Raw genomic sequence first — 24,109 nt, 5'->3', positions numbered from 1 at the left:
CTTTGGAAGCCATTTCTCATTTGTTTGCGGAGCCTTCAGGGGGGCGTCCTCGACTGAGCGGAGCCTCCCCGAGAGCAAGGGGGACCCCCAAACAGGCACCCCCAGAATAGCCGCTCTCCTCTGCCGTCTTTGGATAAAAAACTATCTTTCCAAACAGGACTAGCTGTGGCTGCTTCTGCCCGGAGACTGATGACGCTGCCACAGAGGGAATTCTCATTGGTGCTCCTTTGTAGCCCGCCCCAGGACTTCGGGGCAAAAGGTCCCCCCCTCCCCTGCAGGGGACAGACGAAGTTTGCACCCGAAGCTGCAAGTGGGGTTTCCGTGGGGCAGCCATGGGGCACGGCCTGATCCTGCTGGGGATGCTGTTGGTGGAGCTGGGGCCACCTCTGGGGGTCCTTGGATCAGAGAGGAGACTCCGCACGCCCCGTAAGCAGAACTCTTTTTTGGGGGGGGGGAGGGAAGAATGTGGGGGGCTTGGAGAGACTGCTGGGGCCCTCCCTGGTCCATGGAGGGGGAGGGAAAATGAGCCCCCCCATAAGTGGAGCAGGGGGGCTTGGAGAGATGGGCCCCTCCCCCTCACCATGGGAGGGAGGACCTTCTTTCTGGCCCCGGGGGGGGGGGGGCTGCAGAGTCCTCCCTCTTGCCCTGGCAGGGACTGGACTCACCTCAGTCCCCCCCACCCTTTACTCCCCAGAGAGGTCCCAAACTGGCCTTTCCTTACTCTCCTCCCTGCTCTCCTCCCTCTGAAACAGACCCTCAGTCCGACACAGGTGAATCCTGTCTGCTCAGAGGGGCAGCGGGTCTCCGGGGACTCAGGCGGGGGTCTTTCCCGTCATCCCCCTCCGGATCTTTGGAGCTGGAGCTGCCAGGGGTTGAACCCGGGACCTTCTCCCTGCCAAGCAGATGATGATGAAGAAGAAGAGTTTTTTATGCCCTGCTTGTTTCTGCCTTCTCCTTCCCTTCCTCTCCCCAGACTGGCACCTTCTGAGGGGGGGGGGGCTGAGAGAGTCCTGAGAGAACTGGGACTGACCCAAGGGCACCCACCAGGCTGTCTGTGGAGGAGGAGGAGGAGATCAAACCGGGTTCTCCAAATCGGAGTTGGCAGCTCTTAACCTTGACACCCCACGCTGGCTCTGTCCCACTGGCCACAGCCCATCCCCTGGAACTCCCTGCCACTGGAGCCCAGGGGGAAAGAAGCCAGAAGCCGCCAGCCCCGAACAGCCCCTGGCAGGCACTCCCCGGGCAGCCATGAGGGCGGATCAGGAGAAGGTTATGGACCCCCGCCCCCCCTCTGTTCCAGTCCCTCCTCTGCCCTGGAGGCTCCCGGGGGAATCTTGGGCAAGTTGCTCTCTCTCTCTCTCTCTCTCTCTCTCTCGGCCTGGCCTACCTCTCAGGGGTGTTGTTGCGATAAAACAGGAGGAGGAGGAGGGAAGCCGCCTGGGGTCACCCCTGGGGTGGCAAGAGGGGTGCAGGGGTTTGTTTGTTGCCCCCTTCAGCAAAACTGAGATAGATCCCTCCCCCCCCAGCTGCCTCTTCAGGATTGTTTTAAATCATCATAATCAGAAGAGAGGGTCTGAGCTCCCCCCGGCAGTTGCCCAAAGCGGGGGGGGGGGTTGGGAGGGGTTCGTGACTGCAGGAGGGGCTGCCTAGGAGAAAGAATGGGGGCAGGAGAGGGAAAGGGGGCTCTGAATATGACCCCCTCAGCATATAGGCACAAAGACACCTATTTCCCTCTCTGCCTTCTCTTGATCCTCTCAGTTAAAAACCATCTTCCCCTTGGAGAAGAGAGCCCCGTGGCGCAGAGTGGTAAAGCTGCAGTATTGCAGTCCTAAGCTCTGCTCACGACCTGAGTTCGATCCCCGGTGGAAGCTGGGTTTTCAGGTAGCCAGCTCCAGGTTGACCCAGACTTCCATCCTTCCGAGGTCGATAAAATGAGGACTCAGCTTGCTGGGGGGGAAAATTTAGATGACAGGCCTATGACATTAACTGACAATGTAAAATATCTTGGATGGAACAAAAATGTATCTATAGGCCGCCGGTTTTATTCTATCTTGTTTTTACTAATTTATGGTTTAATTGTATTTTTAAATGTTTTAAACTGAAGTTGTTTTAATTACTATGTTGTAAGCCGCCCTGAGACACTTAGATGAGAAGGGCGGGGTATAAATCTTAATATAAATAAATAAATAAATAAATAAATAAATAAATAAATGACTGGGGAAGGCAATGGCAAACCACCCCGTATAAAATCTGCCGTGAAAACGTTGTGAAAGCAGCGTCACCCCAGAGTCGGAAACGACTGGTGCTTGCGCAGGGGACCTTTCCTTTTCCTTTTTCCCCTTGGAGAGCAGTTGCTGGTGCTTCTGCCCGGAGACAGATGACGCTGTCTCAGATTGAATTCTCATTGGTGCTCCTCTATGCCTCTTCCCCGCCCACTCCCGGGACTTCAGAGGCAAAAGTCCTCCTGCCCCTCCCCTGAACAGGCAAAGTCCCCCCCCCCACTTTCCCCAAGGCTTGAATGTCTGTCTTGAGGGGTGGAGAGCAGAACTGTGCCCAGCATTCCAGGCGGGGCCGCATCACAGAATTGGGCATTAGGACAGCAGCTGATTTGCTTTCAGTCCCCCTCTGAATAAGGCCCCCAGCATAGCATTCGCCTTCTGTGTTGCCCTCTCACACTGCGTGGAGCTCTCCAGGGAGTTCTTTGCCAGGACTCCAAGATCTTGCTGCTGGTTAGAGCCCCACAATTCAGACCCCGTTGATGTAAGTAACGTGGCATTGTGGAGTGCAAGTGTCAAGCGTCCCTGAATGCTCAGGCAAAAGTTGATTTCAGACAAGGCCTCTTAAGCACACCTGCGCCTTCAGTCACTGACACTGAGAAGCACACACTCCCCAATTGCTCCTATGTTGACTTGTGATATTATTGCAGGAACAGCCCTGTCTGTGTTGGCCCCTTTCAGGGCCAGATCTGGCAGGGAGGGGGGGGCAGAGGGGGTGCTTGCCTTGGGCGCAGATGGAGGGGGGCTGCCAAATTGGGTATGGAGTCCATTGTATTCTATGGGACCATAAGACAGAATGGCCCATAAGGGGGCGTCATTTGTTAAATCCCCCCCCTCAAAAAACTTGGAGATCCAATCCTGGCCCCTTGTTATGCTCTCCTCCTGGACCCCACCCCTCTCTGGGCTAGTTTCCCCCCAAAACCTTGACAGCCACCCAGTCAGAGAGACAGAGAGAATCCTGGGAAATGTAGGCTTTCCGTAATAACTCCTAGGCAGGGTTCTCTGGTGCCTGTAGGCCTCATTAGGCCCAGGATCATGACAGTTGGTATCCGTTCAAATGCAGGACATCATTTGTTGCGATCCAAGAGGAATATGCAGAACCAGGAGGATACACTGCGAGATCCCACCCCTCCTCTGTGTCCAGGAGGTGATCTGCAAAAAAGGGACAGATCTTGCATTTCCTGGTTCCCCAGCAGTGCAGAAACTGAATAAGAATTCCTGGTTCCTCCTGATTTTTACATGGACTTTTGTTAGAATTCACTGTGATACTCCATGAATGTCCATAGAATCAGGCCACGGTTTGGGCAGCAGCTCACAGGAGCAGAGCTCTGGAACCTCTAAATTTTATTGTGTTTTTTCTTTCTTCCCCCACCAAATCCTTGCTTCTGGGCTCCAAAGCCCCTGGGAGAATTTTGCTGAACTCTAAGATGTGACAAGTTTTCTAATATTTTTCCCCACAAAAAATGGGGAAATAACCAAAACAGAAAGCAGAGAGATGGAAATCTTCCTCATGCCATTGTGGCCACATAGGTGGGAGAAAGTAATGTAAAAAGCATGATGGGAGTAAAGTGTTATTATGACAGTTCTATTTTAAGAAGGATTTTAAGGTAGATGCTGAGCTGATGTCCAGCCAGGGAGGAAGTGGGGCCCTTGGATGACCAAGGGGTAAAAGGATTACTGAAGGAGGATAGGCTGAGAAGCTGAATGCCTCTGTCTTCACTGTGGAAGATGAGAAGTGTTTGCCCGCTCCAGAACCACTAATTTTGGAAGGGGTGTTTAAAGACCTGAGTCAGATTGTGGTTACAAGAGAGGAGGCCCTACAACTGATTGACGAATTAAAAACTAATAAGTCACCAGGTCCGGATGGCATAAGAACATGAGAACATAAGAGAAGCCATGTTGGATCATGCCAATGGCCCATCCAGTCCAACACTCTGTGTCACACAGTGGCAAAAAAATTTATATATACGCACACACTGTGGCTAATAGCCACTGATGGATCTGTGCTTCATATTTTTATCTAAACCCCTCTTGAAGGTGGCTATACTTGTGGCCGCCACCACCTCCTGTGGAAGTGAATTCCACATGTTAATCACCCTTTGGGTGAAGAAGTACTTCCTTTTATCCGTTTTAACCTGTCTGCTCAGCAATTTCATCGAATGCCCAAGAGTTCTTCTATTGTGAGAAAGGGAGAAAAGTACTTCTTTCTCTACATCCCATCCATTATCTTGTAAACCTCTATCATGTCACCCCGCAGTCGACGTTTTTCCAAGCTAAAGAATCCCAAGCATTTCAACCTTTCTTCATAGGGAAAGTGCTCCAGCCCTTTAATCATTCTAGTTGCCCTTCTCTGGACTTTCTCCAATGCTATAATATCCTTTTTGAGGTGCGGTGACCAGAACTGCACACAGTACTCCAAATGAGACCGCACCATCGATTTATACAGCGGCATTATGATACTGGCTGATTTGTTTTCAATTCCCTTCCTAATAATTCCCAGCATGGCGTTGGCCCTTTTTATTGCAAACGCACACTGTCTTGACATTTTCAGTGAATTATCTACCACGACCCCAAGATCTCTCTCTTGGTCAGTCTCTGCCAGTTCACACCCCATCAACTTGTATTTGTAGCTGGGATTCTTGGCCCCAATGTGCATTACTTTGCACCTGGCCACATTGAACCGCATCTGCCACGTTGATGCCCACTCACCCAGCCTCAACAGATCCCTTTGGAGTTCCTCACAATCCTCTCTGGTTCTCACCACCCTGAACAATTTAGTGTCATCCGCAAACTTGGCCACTTCACTGCTCACTCCGAACTCTAAATCATTTACGAACAAGTTAAAGAGCATGGGACCCAGTACCGAGCCCTGCGGCACCCCACTGCTTACCGTCCTCCACTGCGAAGACTGCCCATTTATACTGACTCTCTGCTTCCTATTACTAAGCCAGTTTTTGATCCACAAGAGGACCTGTCCTTTTACTCCATGACTCTCAAGCTTTCTAAGGAGCCTTTGATGAGGAACTTTATCAAAAGCTTTCTGGAAGTCAAGGTAAACAACATCTATCGGGTCTCCTTTGTCCACATGTTTGTTCACCCCCTCAAAGAAATGTAACAGGTTAGTGAGGCAAGATCTTCCCTTGCAGAACCCATGCTGAGTCTTCCTCAATAACCTGTGTTCATCAATGTGCCTACTCATTCTGACCCAATAGATGTTGTTTACCTTGACTTCCAGAAAGCGTTTGATAAAGTTCCATGCTCTTTAACTTGTTCTTAAATGATTTAGAGTTGGGAGTGAGCAGTGAAGTGGCCAAGTTTGCGGATGACACTAAATTGTTCAGGGTGGTGAGAACCAGAGAGGATTGTGAGGAACTCCAAAGGGATCTGTTGAGGCTGGGTGAGTGGGCGTCAATGTGGCAGATGCGGTTCAATGTGGCCAAGTGCAGAGTAATGCACATTGGGGCCAAGAATCCCAGCTACAAATACAAGTTGATGGGGTGTGAACTGGCAGAGACTGACCAAGAGAGAGATCTTGGGGTCGTGGTAGATAACTCACTGAAAATGTCAAGACAGTGTGCGGTTGCAATAAAAAAGGCCAACGCCATGCTGGGAATTCTTAGGAAGGGAATTCAAAATTCTTCAGCCAGTATCATAATGCCCCTGTCTAAATTGATGGTGTGGTCTCATTTGGAATACTGTGTACAATTTTGGTCAACACACCTCAAAAAGGATATTATAGCATTGGAAAAAGTGCAGGAAAGGACAACTAGAATGATTAAAGGTTTGGAAGACTTTTCCTATGAAGAAAGGTTAAAATGCTTGGGGCTCTTTAGCTTGGAGAAACGTCGACTGCGGGGTGACATGATAGATGTTTAGAAGAGTATGCATGGGATGGAGAAAGTAGAGAAAGAAGTACTTTTCTCCCTTTCTCACAATAGAAGAACTTGTGGGCATTCAATGAAATTGCTGAGCAGTCAGGTTAGAGTGGATAAAACTAAGTCCTTCTTCACCCAAAGAGTGATTAATGTGGAATTCACTGCCACATGAGTTGGCGGCTGCTACAAGCATAGACAGCTTCAAGAGGGGATTAGAGGGGAGTAGAGGTCTATCAGTGGCTATTAGCAGCAGTATATTATTGGAACTGTCTGGGGCTGTGATGCTCTGTATTTTAGGTGCTTGGCGGAAGGGGGGGCAACTTGGAAGGGCTTCTAGCTCCACTTGTGAACCTCCTGATGTCACTTTGGGTTTTTCTGGCCACTGTGTGCCACAGAGTGTTGGACTGGAGGGGCCACTGGCCTGATCCAACATGGCTTCTCTTAGGTTCTTATGTGACTCAGAGTGTTGGACTGGAGGGGCCACTGGCCTGATCCAACATGGCTTCTCTTAGGTTCTTATGTGACACAGAGTGTTGGACTGGATGGGCCATTGGCCTGATCCAACAGGGCTTCTCTTATGTTCTTATGTGACTCATAGTGCTGGACTGGATGGGCCATTGCCCTGATCCAACATGGCTTCTCTTAGGTTCTTATGTGACTGAGAGTGTTGGACTGGAGGGGCCACTTGCCTGATCCAACATGGCTTCTCTTAGGTTCTTATGTGACTCAGAGTGTTGGACTGGAGGGGCCACTGGCCTGATCCAACAGGGCTTCTCTTATGTTCTTATGTGACTCATAGTGCTGGGGGGGGGGTGGGGGGGTGGGCTCCCTCTGGGTATCCTACCCCCCAGGGAAAGTGTATGCGCAATACATAGCCTCTCCTCTCCCGGTGTAGTGAATGCCGCGTGGTCACTGTCTGGCTATGCCTGGCAGATGGTCACTGCAATGGCCTCTCCTGCATTACTGCATCCGTAGCAACACCTTCTCGCTGGTCCCCCCCGTTCTTCACAGAGTTTGCTACGTCATGGTGCGACCGAATTGTCCGGCGGTATAACCGGATGGGCAGGCTGGGCCCACCAACCTTGCCAGCCTAAGAGAAGGAAAACTCTAACATCAAACCCGGGCAGATACAGCTCGTTAATGTAACACCTACCACCTGGAGGACTCGCTGCCGGCGTCCCGGCTTACTGGGCCATGGCAGATGACCCCCAGGTGAAAGGGTGGAGCCAGTACCGCGCACACTGCGCTTCACCTAAAAATTCCTCTGCGCAGTCCTGAAGGGCATATCCACATACACAACCCACAACGCATCAAGTCCTGCAGCGATGGGCAAGGGGCGAAACGGCAGGTGGAAGGTGCCACTGGAAGCCGCAGTCCTGATCCCGCATGTAGGCGGTTCAGGATATTGGTCGCCTGATGCTAACCCGGAGACGAAAGCATCTTTCGGCAGCACCCTGAACGACCAAGCAGCCTTATCTAGGGACAGCACTGCTTGCTCCACACGGAGAGGGGCCTAGAAAAGGTGGCCTAAACAAAGCTCGTCTCCCCCACCCCAGTTGGCTAGCCGCGGTCAACGGGCATCCTTATTTGCGGTCGAAAAATAACAACAAAGAAAAGGCATGCACCTGCCTCACAAAGTGTGCAAAGACTAAAGCTTGCGTGTTGGAACATCAGAACCATGCTTGACACAGTAGACAGTGGTCGCCCTGAAAGACGCTCTGCTCTAATTGCCCACGAACTTCTCAGGTTGAATATCGACATAGCAGCTCTCAGTGAGGTCCGTTTCCCTGAGGAAGGTAGTCTTCAAGAACACGGTGCTGGCTATACCCTCTACTGGTCAGGTAAGTCAAAGGCTGAGAGCCGCCTTTCTGGCGTTGGCTTCATGGTCAGGAACTCCATTGCCTCCAAACTTGAAAACCTGCCAACAGGTCACTCAGATCGCATCATGTCCATGCGCCTCCCACTTCAAAACAAGCAGCATGCAACACTCTTCAGTGTGTATGCCCCAACCCTTCAAGCAGATCCTGCAGAAAAGAACAAGTTCTATGCTGATCTACGCAACCTCGTACGGAAGACCCCTACAGAGGACAAGGTGATCATCCTTGGTGACTTCAATGCCAGAGTAGGTAAAGACTCGGAAGCCTGGAAAGGAGTACTTGGCAAACACGGCATTGGCAACTGCAATGACAACGGGCGCCTCCAATGACAACTAGCCTCCTGCTAGAATTCTGCATGGAGCACCAGCTCACCATCAGCAACACTATGTTCCAGCAGAAGAACAGTCTGAAGACAACCTGGATGCACCCACGGTCCAAGCACTGGCACCTTATCGACTACATTCTGGTGCGCCAGAGAGACCTTCGAGATGTCTTACACACCCGAGTAATGCCCAGTGCAGAATGTCATACGGATCATCGTCTTGTACGCTGCAATCTCCGTCTTCACTTTAAACCCACACCCAGGAGAGGAGGTATCCCTCGGAGGAAGTTTCAGGTTGGCAGTCTCCAGTCAGCCGAAGTTAAAGCTGCCTTCCAGGCAAAACTCCAGTCAAGAATTGAGGACCCCAGTTGCCCCACAGACCCTTCTCCAGAAGCACTCTGGGAACACCTAAAAACTACTGTCCTGCAGATCTCTGAAGAAGCCCTCGGGTTCTCCACAAGGAAGAACAAGGACTGGTTTGATGAGAACAATCAAGAGATCCAAGATTTACTGGCGAAAAAGAGATCTGCCTACCAAGCACATCTTTCTCAGCCCTCCTGTCGTGGGAAAAAAGCAACCTTTCGCGCTGCATGTAGCAACCTCCAGCGCAAGCTTCGAGACATTCAGAACGATTGGTGGACCAAGCTTGCAGAGAGAACCCAGCTGTGTGCAGACACTGGTGATTTAAGAGGGTTCTACGAAGCCCTGAAGGCAGTATATGGTCCATCATATCAGGCTCAGAGTCCCTTGCGTAGTGCAGACGGCCAAGTGCTCCTCACAGACAAGGCATCCATACTGAACCGGTGGTCGGAGTATTTTCAGGTTCTCTTCAGTGCCAACCGCGTAGTTCAAGATTCAGCAATCCACCTCACCCCACTTCAACCAGTGAGAACAGAGTTGGATGAGATTCCCACCCTAGAAGAGACTGTTAAAGCCATCAAGCAACTGAAAAGTGGCAAGGCAGCAGGAGTTGATGGAATTCCACCTGAGATCTGGAAGCATGGGGGCACAGTACTACATAGCTCACTTCACAAAGTACTTGTCACCTGCTGGGAACAAGGCAAACTACCACAGGACTTTCGCGATGCAATCATCATCACCCTATACAAGAACAAAGGGGAAAAGTCAGACTGCTCCAACTACCGGGGGATAACCCTGCTCTCTATCGCAGGCAAAATCCTTGCCAGAATACTCCTGAACAGACTGGTGCCCACCATTGCAGAAGAACTCCTCCCAGAGAGCCAGTGCGGCTTCAGAGCTAACAGGAGCACCACCGACATGGTATTTGTTCTCAGGCAGCTCCAAGAGAAATGCAGGGAACAGAACAAGGCTCTGTATGTGACTTTTGTCGACCTTACCAAAGCTTTCGATACCGTTAGCAGGAAAGGCCTGTGGCAAATCTTGGAACGTTTAGGATGTCCCCCAAGGTTCCTCAGCATGATCATCCAGCTACACGAAGACCAGCGAGGCCAAGTCAGACACTGCAACGACCTCTCGGAGCCCTTCCAAATAGGCACAGGTGTAAAGCAAGGCTGCGTTCTCGCGCCAACTCTCTTTACGATCTTCTTTAGCATGATGCTTCAAAGAGCCACAGTAGATCTAGATGATGACGATGGTGTCTACATCCGCTATCGCACCGATGGCAGCCTGTTCAACCTGAGGCGACTAAAGGCCCACTCCAAGACAATGGAAAAACTCATCCGAGAGCTACTGTTTGCTGATGATGCTGCACTCGTCTCCCACTCGGTATCAGCTCTGCAGCATATGACGTCCTGCTTTGCAGAGGCTGCCAAGCTATTCGGCCTAGAAGTTAGTCTGAAGAAGACAGAAGTTCTCCACCAGCCTGCACCCCAGGAAGATTATCACCCTCCCTGCATCACTGTGGGTGAATCAGTTCTGAAGACAGTCCGCAGTTCAGCTACCTGGGGTGCATCATCTCCTCAGATGCCAAGATCGACAAGGAGATTGAAACAGGCTGGCAAAGGCAAACCGTGCATTTGGCCGACTGCACAAAAGAGTGTGGAGCAACAAGCATCTGAAAAAAGGCACAAAGATCAATGTTTACAAAGCGGTTGTGATGACAACCCTCATCTACGGCTCCGAATCGTGGGTTTTATACCGTCATCACCTGCGACTCCTCGAGCGCTTTCATCAGCGCTGCCTTCGCACCATCCTCAACATCCACTGGAGTGACTTTGTGACCAACACTGAAGTCCTCAAGCGGGCGGAGGTTACCAGCATGGAGGCACTGCTGCTGAAGACGCAGCTGCGCTGGGCAGGGCATATTTCTAGGATGGAAAACCACCGCCTTCCCAAGATTGCCCTGTATGGCGAACTCTCCACCGGCCATCGAAATAGAGGGGCACCAAAGAAGAGGTACAAGGACTCCTTGAAGAAATCCCTTGGCACCTGTCGCATCAACCATCACCAGTGGTCTGACCTAGCCTCGGATCGCAAAGCATGGAGGCACACCATCCATCAGGCTGTCTCTTCCTTTGAGAACGCACGCATAGCTGGTCTTGAGGAGAAAAGGAGATTGAGGAAGAATTGCACTGCTACAGCACCAACCCTAAATCAGACTTTTCCCTGCAGCCACTGTGGCCGGATCTGCCTGTCCCGCATTGGTCTTGTCAGCCACCAGCGAGCCTGCAGCAGACGTGGACTATTGCACCCTTCTTAAATCTTCGTTCGCGAAGCCAAGCCGAGAGAGAGAGAGTGCTGGACTGGATGGGCCATTGGCCTGATCCAACATGGCTTCTCTTAGGTTGTTATGTAATTTAGTACACTTTCTGGTGATGTGAAAGGTGTGTGTCAGATGCAAAGGAGTTGTGCAAATGAGTGGTGGTCATGAGGTTTGGCACCTCTTTTTCTACTGAGTGACCGCTGCATGGAATGAAGTAGAAGAAGCAGAGAGCTGGTTCTTTTGGGGACTGCCCTGGCACCAAGGCTGCATTGGGGAATATTGTCTCGGTGTCTTTGGACTGAGGCCTGGACGGCAGCAGAAGGGAGTGCAACCCCCCCCCCCCGCCCCCGCCATCCTGTCCAGGTCCAGGGACTGCCCCCCCCCCGCCCCCATGAGAGTCTCTGTTCTGTGGCCTCCGGGTGGTGCAAAGAGAGGCGGTGGCAAGCGTGGTGAGGGTGTGGCCGTGCTCCGGGGGGGGGGGGGGTGTGCCTGGCTGGGGGGAGGCTGGGGGGCGGGGGCACCAGAAGGGAGCTGGTGGGGAACTGTCCCCCTCCCCCTTGCAAACACCCCTGGGGCTGCGGCGCTGCTTTTGTTTCCTTCCACTGGTGCCCCGCCTGCCCTGGGGGCTGCTGGAGAGACTTCGGGGGCGGGGGTGGGGGAGGTGGTCTCCGGAGCAGCCGGCGGGGGGGCAGAGGGGTGGGGGAGCCGCTGCTTACCGGGCCCTGTTCTCCCCCGCTCTCCGCAGCCTCCGATTTCCTCTACCAGAGCAAGTTCGAGTGCCGCTTCGCCAACGGGACCTCAGGGGAGGTGCGCTTCCTGGTCAGGGGGATCTACGGGCGGCAGGAGTACGTGCGCTTCGACAGCCGCCGCGGCTGGTTCGAGGCCGTCACTGAGCTGGGAGAGCCCGAAGCCCGAGCGTGGAACAGCCGCAAGGAAACGATGGACTACACGCGGGCCGCGGTGGACGCCTTCTGCCGCTACAACTACGTGGGGCTCGCCGGAGGGCTCATCACCACCAGGACAGGTGAGCTGGGGCGTGGCAGCAGATGGGCGCCTCCCTCCTGGAGAGCTCCGCTTCCTCCGCCCCCTTCAGCCAGATGAAGAAGCAGCCTGAGCTCTGCACTGCCCGTCTCTGGCAGGGGAAGGCAGGAGGCGAGCAAGGCGGGGCCAGCTGGGAAGGACTCCGGATACATCCCGGGTCTTTCTGCCGGAGCTCCTGAGGGTCTTGCCGGGAGGAGAGAGCAGAAGGAGGCAGCCACACGGCGACAGAACAAGCCCCCCAATCGCAGGAGGAGATTTTGACCTCCCTGCTTAATAAAATGGAGCAGAAGCTGATGGGCAACATGTCAGCTCTCATTGGCCCCTTTCAGAGCAGCTGACTGCATTAAAAACATCGAGACAAACCATTGCACAAAAAGCGGACTCAGCATACGACATAAGCACAAACTCACAAAATGGCTACCAGGCTCTTAAGCCAGGAAATAAACGCTTATAGTCCAGAGTCTTCATCTTGGAAGCCTCTTCACAAAACACTCTCCTTAAATTCCAGAGCTTGGATGCGCCTTTGGCCCCAATCTGGGAACTCTCTACATTTCTTTGTTTAAAACAATTATTTATAATGTAAAGTACTCTAATATCATATTATCATTTGCTATTACAAATTAACACACATGCATTACATTTTCTCCCCCCCTCCCCCCTTTGTGTGACTCCCCTCATAAGAACATAAGAACATAAGAGAAGCCATGTTGGATCAGGCCAACGGCCCATCCAGTCCAACACTCTGTGTCACACAGTGGCAAAAAATGTTATATACACACATACACTGTGGCTAATAGCCACTGATGGACCTGTGCTCCATATTTTTATCTAAACCCCTCTTGAAGGTGGCTCCCCTTTACAAGTGCCAACCCCCTTTACAAACCATTCCCTATTACTATTTTATTTAACTTCTTAAAACATAATAAACTCTGTCTATTAAAGATTCTTTCTTCAGGAAGAAAAAACATTAAAAAGAAAAAAACCCATATTTGTAATCCAGCTTCATAGTAGTCCTTTTTAGTCATTCACAAAGAAACGATCTAATCCAATAATCTCATTTTTTTACTATAATGCCTATAAAGTTTCTTTAGACATAAACCATTTTCAAATATCACCACATGTCCTTCAATTGTTTTTCAATATACTTTTGAAACTTTCCCCACTCGCTTTTAAACTTCTCTAAATTTTGTTCTTTTAAGATTTTTGTACATTTCTCCATTTCACTCCAATGCATAACTTTCATAGTCCATTCCCACATTTCTGGTAATTTGTCTTGTTTTCACCCTTGCGCATATAATGTCCATGCGGCTGAAAGCATATACCAAATTATCGTTCTATGTTGTTTTTGAAATGTCTCCATTTGTAATCCCAACAAAAAAATGTCTGGCACCTTCTTAATATTATATCCCAAAACTTCCAAAATCTATTGCTGAATCATTTCCCAAAATTGTTTCACCTTTTTCCAAGTCCACCACATATAGTAGAAAGATCCTTCTTGTTTTTTACATTTCCAGGATCTATCCGACACCTCATTGTTCATTTTTGCCAATTTCTTAGGTGTCATGTACCACCTATATAACATTTTAAAGCACTTTTCTTTAATGTTATAACATGTAGATATTTTCATAGAGTTCTTCCATAAGTGTTCCCATGACTCCATCTGTACTTCTTTATTTATATATATCGCCCATTTTATCATTGGTGATATAACTACTTCATCTTCCGTGGACCATTTCAATAATAGTTTCTCTGTCTTTGAATTCCACTTTTCATTTTCCCCAACAGCACGCTCTCCAGTTCTGTTTGTTCTTGTCTTATTCCATAGTTCTTAATGCCCTGTTCAACCAAACTCTTTATTTGTTGCAATTGAAACCCATTATATTTATATTGTATTTCTTCTGCCTATTTTAATTCTACCTTTCCTCCTTGAATTTTTAAAAGTTGTTTATATGATAACCATTTCTCTTCTTTGATATCTGAATACAGTTTTATTACTTCTGTTGCCACAATCCAAAGTGGTTTTTTCTCCCCATATCTTTTATATTTCAACCAAGTATTCCACAGATTACTTCTGATATAGTTATGTGAGAAGAAGCCGTCCATCTTATTTTTCCCATAGTACATGTAAGCATGCCATCCAAAAACATTTCCATGACCTTCTAATGCTAGTCACTTTCTGTTTAATAATGTCATCCATTCCTTAATCCCACACCAGACATACTGCATCATGATACAGTTTAAACTTAGGCAGCTGAAATCCACCCCTTTCTTTCGCATCTGTCAGAATTTTCATTTCAGTTCTTGTTTTCTTCCCGGCCCATACAAATTCTGAAAGTTTCCTTTGCCATTTATTAAATTGTTTATTGTCTTTCACTATTGGAATTGTTTGAAACAGGAACATAATTCTCGGTAAGACATTCATCTTAATTGCAGATATTCTTCCCAACACAGACAGATTCAATTTGTTTCATTTTATATTATCTCCATCAATCTTACGCCAGAGTTTCTCATAATTATTTTTATATAAATCAATATTTTTCATTGTTATTTCCACCCCTAAGTATTTTACTTTGGAGGTAACTTCACACTCTGTTAACCTCTGTAGATCTTCCTGTATACCCTTTGACATATTTTTCCACATAATTTTAGATTTTTCTTTGTTTATATAAAAACCTGCCAATTCTCCATATTCTTGTATTTTACGAAGCAACAGTGGTGTTACAGGAGTGGGATTTTCATTTATAAACATCACATCATCTGCAAATGCTCCGTATTTATAAGAAAAACCTTTCACTTTCAGTCCCTCTATCTCTTTGTCTTCGTGGGGTTGCATTAACAAAACAGAATTCTCTACATTTCTAACATGGTGGCTCACTCAGGAATTGGAGAAATCTTGGAGAAACGTCGACTGCGGGGTGACATGATAGAGGTTTACAAGATTATGCATGGAATGGAGAAAGCAGAGAAAGACACACTTTCCTCCCTTTCTCACAATACAAGAACTCGTGGGCATTCAATGAAATTGCTGAGCAGTCAGGTCAAAACGGATAAAAGGAAGTTCTTCTTCACCCAAAGGGTGATTAACATGTGAAATTCACTGCCAGAGGAGGTGGCAGCGGCTACAAGCATAGCCAGCTTTAAGAGGGGATTGGATAAAAATATGGAGCAGAGGTCCATCAGTTAGCCACAGTGTGTATATATATGTGTGTGTATGTATGTGTGTGTGTGTGTACACACACACACATATTGGCCACTGTGTGACACAGAGTATTGGACTGGATGGGCCACTGGCCTGATCCAACATGGCTTCTCTTATGTTAAAATTGGAGGTGGGGGCGGCTCCTTTAATAACAGCTGCCTACAGACTGGGCTCTGCCCACCTTAATAAAAGATCTGGTCCAAGGGACGTTCTGGCTGTGATACCCGACTCTCCCATGAGAAGATCAGTCCCTGGTGCTGCCAGATCCCGGGTCCTTTGTCATTTAAAGGCTCTGCTATAGCTGTCTATTGATTTTTTATTTTTCCTCTAATTGATTGGTGGGGGGGAATAATAACTAAGACGACCTCCTTCTTGGGAGCTTCCAGAGGCCAGAGGTGACCTTCCAGCAGGAGCCAAAGGATTTAGGGATCCCCTTGAGAGTTTTCCAAGGTATCTCCAGAGATCTCTTCAGCAGGAGCAGAGAGTCCAAGGTCTCCGCTGTCGAAAAGCATTTCCGGAGAGTTCAGACTGACCCAGCAGGTGCTTCTGTGGGAGTCTTCAGGTGGATTCTTATCCCAGGCTGGGTGGGGGTCTGATCCTGCAAACCAACTCCTAGTGTTTTGGGAAGCAAGAAGGAACTGTAGGAAGCTGAGAGAGGTGCATTTGTGTGTCTCTTTGTGCAGGACTAGAATATGAGTTAGTGGATCCTTGACTATTGTGGTGTGGGAGAGGTCAAGAGATTGTGCCTTTAGAAATACATCAGCTGCAGACGTGAGAAAGTCCTCCTCTTCTCCATCTGTTGGTGTTCTTCTGGTTCTCCTCCCATCTCTGAATTGTCCCCTTTTTTCCCTCACTTCCAGTGAGCCCCTGGTGAAGATCTCCCCCACCAAGGGAGACCCCCTGGCCACCACACCCTCCTGATCTGCAGCGCGGCAGGATATTATCCCCCTGGGATTGACATCAAGTGGCTGATGAATGGGCAGGAGCAGACGCAGGGGGTGGGGATACGATGATGAGATCCAGAACGCAGACTGGACCTACCAGTACCAGGTCATGCTGGAGACGGTGCCTCAGCGGGGAGACGTCTACGCCTGCCAGGTGGAGCACAAAAGTGTGAAGGAACCCATCTCCGTGCAGTGGGTAAGAGAATCACGGGCTCCCCTCTTCTCCCCTCTCCCTTGAAGGAGTTCCAAGGACTTGTGTCAAGCGACTCCCCCACTTCTCAAGGACTCCCCTCTTCCATGAGGGAGCCAGAGAACCTCAAAGACAATAGCATTGGGAAAAGTGCAGAATAGGGCAAGCAAAATGAGTAAGGGGATGAAACACCTTCCCCATGAGGAAAGGTTAAAGAGGTCAGGGCTCTTTAGCTTGCAGAACGTTGACTGAGGAGTGACATGATAAAGGTTGAGAATATTATTAAGGAGACAGAGAAAGTAGAAAGAGATCCTTCCCCCCTTTCTCACACTACAAGAAGTAGAGGGTCCCAATGAATTAATGAGATTTGGAACAGATCAAGGAAGTACTTCTTCAACCAAAGAGTCATTAACCCACGGAATTCACTGTTGCAGGAAGTGGTGGTGGCTACAAGCACAGAGAGCTTCTAGAGGGGATTGATAAACATATGGAGCAGAGGTCCACCAGTGGCTATTTAGGGGGAAGCACAGGGACCCATAGCGGGGTCAGGGTGCCACGAATAACCCTCCTATTGGCTGCCGAATGTTTCAGAAAGTGGGGTGGGGTTGAAACTTCAAGGGAATGTTGTTTCCGTGGCAGCTCCCCCCCTCCCAGGCTGGGTTGGATTCCTTCTCACTCTTTTCCCCCTGTGTGTGTTTTTAAAAAGGGGCCTGATTCTCCCTTTGAAATCTGAGGGCTGAAAGGCCGAATCTGGCCCTGATCCGCCTTCTCACAGGGGTCCCTCCTTCTCTTCCACAGAGCCACAGACGTCGGACTCTGCCAAGAGCAAGGTGTGGACGGGGTCCGTGGGGGCCGTTCTGGGGCTGGTCTTTGTGGCCGTGGGGCTTTATCTGTACCTGAAGAGCAGGAAAGGTGAGGGGCTGGAGGGGAGGGTGGGGGTGGGCCTCTATCTCCCCCTTCTGCTCTGGGATCTGCCCATCCTTGGCCTGAGTTGAGAGGGAGAAATGAGGGGACCCAAAGGAAAAGCTTTAGCAATGAGCAGTAAACTGTGGAATTCTCTGCCACTGGACATAGCGATGTCTTGTGAGCACAGATGGCTTTTGAACAGAGGGTGGGACCACCAGCCACAGTGGCTGAAAAGAACCTCCATCTCAGAGGCAGCAGACTTCTGATGTCCAATGCCGGCAGTCAGGGTCTCTCTCCCAGTCTGGTGTCCTCTGAAGCCCCTGGGTGGCCCCTGTGTGAGGCAGGAGGCGGGACTAGAGGGACCCTCCCTGGTCTGATCCAGCAGGGCTCTCCTGATGTTCATAGGAAGGCCTCGGCCTCTCTGCCCTAATGCTCTCTTTCTTTCTTTTCTTGTCTTTCTTTCTTTCTTTCTTTCTTTCTTTCTTTCTTTCTTTCTTTCTTTCTTTCTTTCTTTCCTCCCTCTCTGCAAGTGGACTCAGGGCGGGCTAACAATCAGTTCAAACATCTACAATTACAATTTAAAATGATAAAATACAATTTCAAAAACATTTTACGGTGCTGTTCGCCCTCCAGAGCATTGTTGGCACTGTGTGAGACTGGAGGATGCTGGATGATGGACCCTCAGTGGTCTGATCCAGCAGGGCTCTTCTGATATTCTCAGGGAAAGGCCTCGGCCTCTCTGCCCTGTTGTTGGCCCTCCAGAGAAACTGGTTGGCCACTGTGTGAGACAAAAAGGCTGGACTAGATGGACCTTGGTGGCCTGACCCTGCAGGGCCTTCTCCCTGCTGGCTCCCACCCTGTGGAGTGGGCTCCCTGGCTGGAGATTTGTAGAAGGCAAAGCCTTCTTTGCCAGCTCAGGAGGGGAGGTAAACAGCTGGCATCTGAGAGCAGCATATTTGAGTGACGTGATCTGGATCTTGAACGCATCATGTTTTAATTCTTGCTGTGAGCCATTTTGGCCCCAGAGGAAAGGTGGGGTATAAATTTGACAAATAAATAAAGCAGATCTTTCTCTTGCAGCAACTCCCCTGCCGCCCCCCACAGGTAAGAGTCACTCTGCTCCTTTTCCGCCCCCCCTTTACCCCCCTCGGAGACTGTGGGCAGAGGACAAAAGCCAGAACCCCCCCTGCAGTAGGAAGAGTAGCAGACCAAACCCAGAATTACAGAAAGCAGCAAGACACACAAACACTCCGCCCCCCCCTGCTGCTGGTTTTTGTGCCTGTGGATTTCTTCTGCCTTCCCCTAAACAGCTGTCCAAAGTAGCCCAGTAAAGATGGAAAGAGCCGGACTATGTCAGTGGCCATGACAGGGGTGGAGAGTCAGAACCCCTTCCTCCAAGTGGAATCTGCTCCATGTCCCGTGATTTGTGGAGACCGGAAAGGGGGGGGGGGTAATTGCCTGTAATCCGGGGGGGGGGGGCAAACTGGGGCTCTTTCACAAATATTGTGCGGCTCCCAAAGCCCCCACCCCCTAGTGGCCATTGTGCAGAAGAAATGTTTCTCTTTCAATCACTTTCCCAAGCCAAGCGAGCCAGTGCCTTTGAGAAGGCATTTGAAGTTAAAGTTGCTTTCTTTGCACCTCAACCTCTGCTGTGTCTTCTATGTGGCTCTTATGTGAAGCAGATTTGGCCCCCCTGCTGTGGTCTCTGTGTTGTGGGCGGGTTTGTGGGGCTCAGGTGAGGTCAGAAGATCCTGCCCCCCTCTCTGGGGATTGACTTTCGGCTTCTGATGGTTCTCCTCCCTCTTTCCTGGCAGGACTCCTCAATTACTTTCCTGCCCCAGGATCCTGCTGGCTGGAAAAACCTTTCCTACAACCAAGGCCCTCTTTCCTTTCCGCGGAGGAAGCAAAATGCATGGAGAAAAGGACTTCTCCCACCCAGCACTGTTCCCCCGAGCTGGCTTGTTCCGTGTTTCTCTGATACTACGTGTGGGCGGGGAGTCCTCTTGTGAGGGTGTGTGTGTGTGTGTGAGACCGTCCCCTCCTTCCTCCCCAGACAGGTTTGCCAACTCCACCCTCGGATATTCCTGGGTCTTTGGGGGTGGATCCTGGGGTGAGTGGAGTTTTGGGGAGGAGGGCAGAGCCACTTCAGCAGGACTGAATGACGTCAAGGTGCCCCTCTCAAGCAGCCATTTCCTGCAAGAAGGGGGGGGGGGGGTTGCTGTACTGTGGATATCAGTGGTCATTCCAGGGGATCTCCAGGCACCACCTGGAGGTTGGCAACCCTCTGCAAACAGCTACAGAAATGGGGTGGCCTTCTTCCCACCAGCTGGAAGGCAGGGCTGTGGGGCTGCTTTGGGGCCTTCTCTTTGGGCAAAGGGCTCTTTGTCTTCAGCCTTCATGTGGGTTTCTCAACCATCTCAACTGAAGCAGGGTCTACATCTATTGCTCAATTCCGCTTTTCTTTTCTTTGGGCCAGGCTGCGGCTCAGATTCTGCCCTCCTCTCTCTGGAGTCGCTAAGGGCTCAAAATCCAACCAGGTCATTCCTAAAGAGGGGTTGAGAGCGGGTGTGCAAAATGGGTCAGTGCTTTGTCAATCTGTAGTTTCCAGATTTCCTCTTGCTCCTTAACCTGGGCTCACTTTTATTGAAGAACCCTGTAATAAACATTAGAACAAACTTGTTCCTGGAGCTCCGTCTGTGACTCTCTGAGCCTCCTCAGAGTGGCCTTTTGCAGGGTGGCCCACTTCAGAAGGCTTCGCTCAGATGATGAAGCTGTTGTGGAGGGGGGGAAATCGGAGAGGTGATCCTGAAGTCATGGGGAAGGAGTGGGGGGTCCAAGGACATTCCAGGGCTTCTTAGCTGAGTAGCTCGAACTAAGCCCCAGCAACTTGTTGTGAACCAAAGTTGTGTCTGCAGAATAAGAGGAATGTTGCAACCAAACCGGGCTTGGGAAGGAGCAGCCCAGAAATGCCAGAACTGCAAAGGGAGGAGGGGGGGAGTCGTGCCAAGAGGGAGGGAGGGTGGCCTCATCTGCAGGGGGGGGGAGGGCTGGGTTCTCCCTCCCACCCCCATGGAGGCTCCCCCTTCCTGCTCAGGGGTTTAGCATCACCAAAGTTCCCTCTAAGCTGCACAGTCCGGTGAGCAAAAATTCTCCTCTGTAAACTGCTGGGATTAAGTTGTGAGCTGCTGTGTAAGTTCTTGTGCTCTGGGGCCCTCCTTCCTGAGCGAAGACAAAAAAGTGTGAAAGCCTGAGCTCTCTTCCCGGAGCCACAGCCCCCCCACAGCCCCTCCCGGAAAGAAGGCACCTTCTCGTCTGGAAGCCCCCAGGGCACTCGGCCCCAAGGGAGGAGGCTTGACCCCAGATCTGCTTCTCTGGCCCCCGAGGCTGGCCTTGCCCCCCCCAAGTCTCCTGGGAGAAGGGAGGGACTTTTGTGGGGGGGGGGTTGCTGTGGAGTCCCCCCCTCTTTTCCAACCTCTGGCTTTCGGAGGGCCCCCTCCCCTCCCTGGCCTGAAGTGTCCTGGTGGGGCCCAGGGCTGCCAACTTTTGGGCGGGGGATTCCTGTAGTCTTTGGGGGTGGAGCCAGGCCTGGGGAGGGTGTGGTTTGGCAAAGGGCTTGGGGAGGGCACAATTCCCAGAGCCCCCCTTCCGGAGACCCGAGATTCAGGGGGCAGCCGAGGGGGTCTGGCTGAAGCAGCAGGACAAAGGCTGGAGCCGGGGGGACCCTGAAGACCCCAGAGCTGGATCCAGCCTGGCAGCACCTCGAGCAAAACTGTGTCGCTCTCAGAGGCGCCCCCGGACAGACAGGCGCCGTTTCCCCCGCGGGAACTGAGAGAGGAAACTGTGGGAGACCCCCAGGCCTCGCCTGGAGGCTGGCAACCCCAGGACCTCGCTGTGAAAAGCAGGGGGGCTCTTGGGGGGGGGGGCTGTTCTGAGGTTTCCCTCCCTCCTGGCCTGACGGAGGCCTCTGGCTGGGGGACCTGCAGGCTGCCTTCAGGGCTTGGGGTAAGGGAAGGTCTCGCCTGGATTCCTGCCCTGTCGCCTGCCTGGATCTCGCTTCTGGGCCAAGAGGGCGGTCTGCGCTGGCCCCTCCTCCCCTCCCCATCAGCCTGCGGGAGGGGCCGGGGGATTCCGGGGGGGCGTCACACCGAGGGCTCCCATGCAGGTAGACCCAGGTGGGCAGCCTTGGTGGTCTGCAGCAGTGGAAGGACTCCAGCGGCCCCTCGAAGACCAGCCAAGAGGTACACTGGATTCCGACTCCGTCCCACTTGCATTCTTCGCCCCTGCCCGTCCTCTGAGGAAGTGCGCATGCACAGGGAAGCTTCCATCCTGAGTACAACTTTGTTGGTCTTAAAGGCGGGACTGGACTGGTTTGAGTCGGGATGTGACTCCGTCAAGCTGTGTGGGCCAATGGCAGGCCCAGAGAGCGTTGGCGTCATCAGTTGCTGGGTAGAGGAACCGTTGCGTCTGGCTGGGCGTTTCTCGTTCTCTTTCGGCTCCCTCCCGACCTCCTGTCCGTCTGTCCATCCGGGGGGGGGAGGGGTTGTGGTGGGGGGAGAAAACTCCTGGGGGGGGACTGTGCACCCCGCCCCCTTCCTGGCCGGGGCCTTGCAAAGCCTCTTGCCTTCGGGGCTCTGGATGCCTTCCAGGCGTTCCTTTCTCTAACGTCGCTCCCCGCCCGCAAGTGAGGCTGGCCAGCACAGAAGAGGGAAGGCTCGAGATTCGGCTTGAGGGTCGATTCTTTCCATTTCTCTCCCGCCCTCCCGCCAGAGAGGCCCAGGGAGGCTCACCGCTAACAAGAATAAAGCAACATCAATATAAGAAAACATTAAGTTAAAATAACGATCAGGGGCTAATTACAATACAGTTGGAGAAATAAATAAATAAATAGGCGGCACTGGAATAGTATTAATAGACGTCCTTCAGATCTCGTGTCTAGGGCAGGCGATGGTATAGCACAGGGGTGGCAAAAACTGTGGCTCAGGAAACACCTGTGGCTCTTTCACACATATTGTGTAGCTCTCAAAGCCCCCGCCGCCCCATCGCTGACTTGGAGAAGGGCATTTGTCTCTTTAAATCACTTTACCAAGCCAAGCCAGTAGCTTGGAGAACACATTTAAAGTCACTTTCTTTCCACCTCTCCCTCCCCAAATCTTTCTTTCTTTCTTTCTTTCTTTCTTCTCTTTCTTTCTTTCTTTCTTCTTTCTTTCTTTCTTTCTTTCTTTCTTTCTTTCTTTCTTTCTTTCTTTCTTTCTTTCTTCTTTCTTTCTTTCTTTCTTTCTCTTTCTTTCTTTCTTTCTTTCTTTCTTTCTTTCTTTCTTTCTTTCTTTCTTTCTTCTTCTTTCTTTCTTTCTTTACTTTCTTTCTTTCTTTCTTCTTTCTTTCTTTTCTTTCTTTCTTTCTTTCTCCCCAGGGCCGGATTAACAAGCAGGCAAACAAGGCACTAGCCTATGGGCCCCCATGCATTTAGGGGCCCCGGTGCCAGCTCCCCCCCCAGTTCCCCTCCCCCGCGGCAAGTTTTCCTCTTCCTCCGTCGGCCCCTTCCCCGCAGCTTGCTGCCTCTCCTCCTCCCCATCGCTTCACCCTATCGTCCGCCCGCCCCCTCCCTCTCAGTCACTTCTTTCGTTGTTGCTTTGCTGTCTGTCCGCTTCCCTCTTCATCTGACCCCTCCTTTCCTTCTTGGTCTGCCTGCCCCACCTCCTCCCATCTGCCGCCCAGCCCCAAGGAAACCCACCTCTGGAGCGAGAAGACCACTTCTGCATTCGCTGGGCTTCCAAGCACTTTCGGCCAAGTCAGGCGGGGTGGGAAGGGAAGCCGTTGCAAAACTCCCTCTTGGCTCTGGTTGAGTGGTGGGCAGCGGGCACAGGACACGCCCCCCCCTAGAAGAAATCCAAAGTGCTTGCCGGCTGCAGCAGGGGACGTGAGGAAGTGGGGCCGGTGCTCCAACTCGGAGATAATTTGCGAGGGGGGCCCCAAGATTTCAACTGCCTTGGGGTCTCCACAGGGTTTAATCTGGGCCTGTCCCTCCCTTGTTTCCTTCCTCCCTCTGGCATTCATGTCTTGTGGCTCTCAGACATCTGACGTTTACTCTATGTGCCTTTTACATTAAGCAAGTTGGCCACCCCTGCTATAGCAGGTATGAGGTTACAATTTCAGCGAGTCCCATAATAGTTCACAATCAAAGGCCGGATGGAATGGCTGGTCCCTGCAGCCTTTGGGAAAGTGGGCAAGTTCCCGCCAAGCTCTGACATCCTCTGGAGGTTGGTCCCACCAGAAGGGGGCAGGCAGTAGAGAAGGCTCTGTCACCTCTCGTGTGAAGTCTTGCCTCCCTCAGCCAGAAGATGATAAGAGATGTGGAGATCCCGATTGAAGTCCCTCTGGGCAGCATGTGGGGAGAGGCGGTCCCCGAGGTAGACAGTTGCCCGGCCATAGAGGCCTTAAAAGGCAAAAACCTGCCCTGGCAGCACCTTGGAGCGATCCGGGACGGGCAGGCAGCCAGTGCAGCCCCGCAGGCCCGGCTGTCTGTGCTCCCGCAGGGAGAGCCCCGGTAGCCGCCCGGCTGCCCCATTCTGCCGCTGCAGTCTCCGGATGCGGGACGGGGGGCAGCCCCATGAAGAGGCCGCGACAGTAGTCCAGACCGGAGGGGACAGCAGCGCGGATCTCAGTTGCCAGGCGGGGGCGCTCAAGCGAGGGAACCAGCTGCCCTTCCCCCCGCCTAAGCCTCTGTGGGTGTGGGGGGCACTCCTTTCTTTGCGGCCCCCAAGACAGAGGAAGGGTCGCAGAGGAGCAAGCAGCCCCC

The 24,109-nt window shown here is 51.5% G+C and overlaps 1 pseudogene; it reads left to right on the top strand.

Annotated features, from left to right (window-relative positions):
* Nucleotides 1-332: 332 nt before the first annotated feature.
* On the top strand, nucleotides 333-23,861 carry LOC132590808 (H-2 class II histocompatibility antigen, E-S beta chain-like; annotated as a pseudogene).
* Nucleotides 23,862-24,109: the final 248 nt, after the last annotated feature.

Source organism: Heteronotia binoei, unplaced genomic scaffold (genome assembly GCF_032191835.1).
Source record: "Heteronotia binoei isolate CCM8104 ecotype False Entrance Well unplaced genomic scaffold, APGP_CSIRO_Hbin_v1 ptg000810l, whole genome shotgun sequence".
Taxonomy (NCBI): Eukaryota; Metazoa; Chordata; class Lepidosauria; order Squamata; family Gekkonidae; genus Heteronotia; species Heteronotia binoei.
Note: the sequence above shows the minus strand (reverse complement) of the source record. Positions and strands in the feature narration are given on the sequence as shown.